This window comes from Podarcis raffonei, chromosome 6, assembly GCF_027172205.1.
Source record: "Podarcis raffonei isolate rPodRaf1 chromosome 6, rPodRaf1.pri, whole genome shotgun sequence".
Taxonomy (NCBI): domain Eukaryota; kingdom Metazoa; phylum Chordata; class Lepidosauria; order Squamata; family Lacertidae; genus Podarcis; species Podarcis raffonei.
Window position 1 is genome coordinate 66639521 of NC_070607.1, and position 4533 is coordinate 66644053.

The window sequence follows — 4533 nt, forward strand, 5'->3', positions numbered from 1 at the left end:
AGGCACCCAGATGCTTAGAGGGCCAACTTGCAACTTGGTCACTTTCATGGCCATAGCGGGGGGAGGGACGGGGCGAGCTCCCCCTCCCTAAATCAATACAAATCCATACAAATCTGAAGTTTTGCCCCCCTAACAAAAGCCTGACCCCCCCCCCAAAAAAAATAGTGGTTACACCCATGGTCACCATGTCAATTTTTTTAAAAAAAAGAGAGAGAGAGAGAGAAGCGGACTTTCCCAAGGCTTGTTTCCAAAGGAAGTCCCTGTCTATGAGACCTAATGCTGGTGGCAAATGGGTGGTGATCATTTTGTTTTTGAACCATCATTGCGATTGCCTGTGATTTGCTGGGCTGTGGCAGGTTCCCAAGGAGTGAGTCACAGGGCCCATGAAGGAGTTGGAGTTGTGCTCTATCTAGCCTTGTGAAGTTAGGAGGCTGGATGAGGCGGGTGCCTCCCTGTACAACACCCACCGACACCTGAGCCCCTTATCCAAGACAGGTGCAGCAAGGTGCGCTGATCTGAAGCTGCTTGCGGAACAAGTTCGAGAGCAAAGTAAATAGCACAGATCTGAAACTCATTTCAGTCGAAAGATGACATCGTTTGGGATTATCTTTAAAAGCACACACTTCTAATCCTCTTTGGCCTAACCCTGATGGCGTTCGTGCATGCAGAGTCGCCATCATTTCTAAATGCATCATTAAATGAGGGCTTGCATGTGGGAAACTGTTATCCCAGGGTTTTCTGGACACACAGATCCCTCATTTCAAATGCCCTCTTACTAGAATTTTTCCCCCCTCTGACTAATGGGAACAGTTTTGCTGTCCTAACCATTATTTATGTTTGTGTCATAATAACATGTAGCCACAGATGGGCAGGGAGAAGGGATACTTATTTTGTTTTATTATATAGTAAAGTTTTATTTATTTTAAAATGTACTGTGGCTTTACATTACATAAATGATCTCAAAGCAGTTTGCCAGATCAAAAATATTAAAATATAGTAAAATAAATCAATGGGGGGGCAGAATGACCCACACTCCAGATACCTTTCCCGAATGTTCAGCTTACATTTAAAAAGAAAACACCAGGTGCTACAGTCCTATGCACACTTAATAGACATTGGGTGATATTCAACTAAGTTTTAGGAAGAATAGCCCCATTGAAAATAATGGACCCAATTGAGTCATGTTCATTAATTTTAGTGGGTCCCTAAGATGGCTGGCACTGTGGGTTAAACCACAGAGCCTAGGACTTGCTGATCAGAAGGTTGGCGGTTCGAATCCCCATGACAGGGTGAGCTCCCGTTGCTTGGTCCCTGCTCCTGCCCAACTAGCATTTCAAAAGCACCTCAAAGTGCAAGTAGATAAATAGGTACCGCTCCGGCGGGAAGGTAAACAGCGTTTCCATGTGCTGCTCTGGTTCACCAGAAGTGGCTTAGTCATGCTGGCCACATGACCCAGAAGCTGTACATCAGCTTCCTCGGCCTATAGAGCAAGATGAGCGCCGCAACCCCAGAGTCATCCGCAACTGGACCTAACGGTCAGGGGTCCCTTTACCTTTTAAGATGGCTGCATGGTGCCTCATATACCTCCTTCTGGCAACTCATGTAGCCAAGCTGGAGCCAAAGGTATTGCTCTGCTTTCCTTTGGACCACATCAGTGAGGCCAATAGGGAGGTCTTGTCGTCTGGGCAGCCCAGGACCTCCATACACACTGCCCAGGCTTGCACCCTGGGGTGGTCACTTCAGTGCTACTAATGCAGCAATTTGATTTCGCCTCTAGAGACTCACTCCTTTGTCTCTTGAGACAGACAGATGCCAACAACTCTGATTGAAATTTAGCTGACTACCACCATATCTATCTCTCTGTCTGTCTGTCTGTCTGTCTGTCTGTCTGTCTGTCTATCATCCATCATCTATCATCTATCATCTCCAAGGGTCAGTAACAAGCAACAGATGGAAACAGCTGGAGTAAATGGAAATGCAATGGAGTATATATTAGAGCTGGGGGGGGATAAAACTATTTCAGAGAATCAAAGACTGAGCTGAGTGGGACTTCTGAGTACAGCCTCTATAACTGAGCTGATTAAAAGAAACCCTCTTGTCTAGATTCTTGCTTAGAAAACCACTGCTTTTGAAAGCCATTGTGGTACCATGGACAGTGTGCTTTTTCTCTTTGTACAACTTTGAGGCAATCCATGGTTCAGTCCCTGCTAATGCTCCAAGCTTGTTAGTGAAAGAAGATAAATACATTCTCTCTATGTGTGTGTGTGCAGATAAATATATGGTGAATTTATATATTTGGTTCTGAAGCATTTTTTCTTTAAAAAAATACATAAGATATTGACAAAAACTGTCAGGCAGAGCGCAAAAAGAAGGAAATCTCCCCATCTGTAAAATGCAAATAATATGAATTTGCTTCCATCATTCATTAAACAAGTAATGTCCTTTTAAAAAATGACATTCATGAGATGTGCAGGAATTCATGCTTGTTGTGAAAGGGTGTCAAATTATGGTGATGTCAACAGAATGTTTCCTTCATGTGTGCAGAGGGGAGTGGGGGGTTAACTCATATTACCATTGCAACTCCACAAAATAAAATTGTACTAATCCATGAGGAAAAATGAGCCTTGTTACCTCTCCCTTATGATGTTCCATGTGCAGGAGGTTTTAGACCAGGGATGGGGAACTGGGGAACCTCCGGTAGTTGCCGGAATACAGTTCCCATAATCTCTGGCCATTGGCCATTCTGGCTGGGACTGATGGGAGTCAAAGTCCAAACAACATCTGGAAGGCTACAGGCTCCCATCTGTTTTAGATGCTAAAAACTTAGACAATGCATATCTGGGTATCATGCACATCTGCACATCCAGATAAATACTATAGTTAAACACTTAAACATTGTAGCATTTCAAGAATCCTGCTCAAAATCCAAGGTGGGTTTTTTAAAGCAGCTTTTTAGTTCATGTGATTAGTGTGAAGGAGAGAGAAACATGCCGGAAAAGAGATGATAGATAGATAGATAGATAGATAGATAGATAGATAGATAGATGATAGATAGATAGATAGATAGATAGATAGATAGATAGATGATAGATATAGATGATAGATGATAGATGATAGATAGATGATAGATAGATGATAGATAGATAGATAGATAGATAGATAGATGATAGATAGATAGATAGATAGATAGATAGATAGATAGATAGATAGATGATAGATAGATGATAGATAGATAGATAGATAGAGATAGATGATAGATAGATAGATAGATGATAGATAGATTGATAGATAGATAGATGATAGATAGATAGATAGATAGATAGATAGATGATAGATAGATAGATAGATAGATAGATAGATGATAGATAGATAGATAGATATAGATAGATAGATAGATAGATAGATGATAGATAGATAGATAGATAGATGATAGATAGATAGATAGATAGATGATAGATATGTAACACCACAATAGCCCATTCAATGTTGGAGGCAAACAAAATTAAAGGGATGACCCGTTGATCCAGTGCACTGACTAGTGATGTTAAATTCTCGAGAATAATCTTTTGGAGAATATTCCTGAAAACATTCTCAAGAATATTCTCAATTAATGAGGTGTGTACATTTAAAGCAGCTGTGTAGACGACACAGAATTTACAGTTTGTGGAGAATATTCTCCGGAGTATTTTCTTGCAGAGAATATTCTCAAGAATGTTCTCCGGTGAATATTCTCACTAGCGCTGACATTGTACTACATTAACTAGGGGCCTCCTCTGCCCTATCTTTATAAGGCTGCTGGGGAAAGCATGATTTGACTAAAATTGGGCAGTCAGGAAACAGAGCTTGTGGATTTTGTTAAGGAATCCCTCAAATCTCCCACCCAAGTAACTGAAGCACTGGGGTACCTTTCACAGGTGAATGTCCTAAGGAGGTCTGCCTTATCAGTTAAGACCCATGGCTCTTCTGGGTGCAAGACATTCCCAGGCGTTCTGCTCAGCTCTCTGCATTATCCAGTGTAAGCATTCAACAAAGTACTTAATTCAACAAAGGCACAGCTGAAGGGGTCTGGTTCAGGTGCTTTTGTGAACCAGGCAGATTCCCCTTTCGCAATCCCTTCCTCGCTGTCCCCTCCCTTATTTTTATTCCCTACATTTAATTTTCTCATCCAATAAACCTGAGCGACTGGTTGGTTTGCCAGCAATCTCCCATCCCGCAGGCAGAATGGGAGGGGAATTTTCTTGTTTATTTTTTTTTTAACAGTTGACTACAGACGGTTAACATAGCATTATTTTAATGAAAGGTTCCTGACTGCAATTACCCTCTCAAATGATAAATCTGTCAAAGGTCTTTCTCCTCCATTTTTAGCAAACTTTCCTCTCCAATGTGCTCTTCTTAAGCAATTTTCCATGTGTGCAGAAAACTCTGTCCGTTGGAAGGAATCCTTCAGTACTGTCACCCTGCCACTAACAAAGGACATAATAATAATAATAACAACCTCATAACTCTCCATTAGCATTGATGAAGCAACAGACC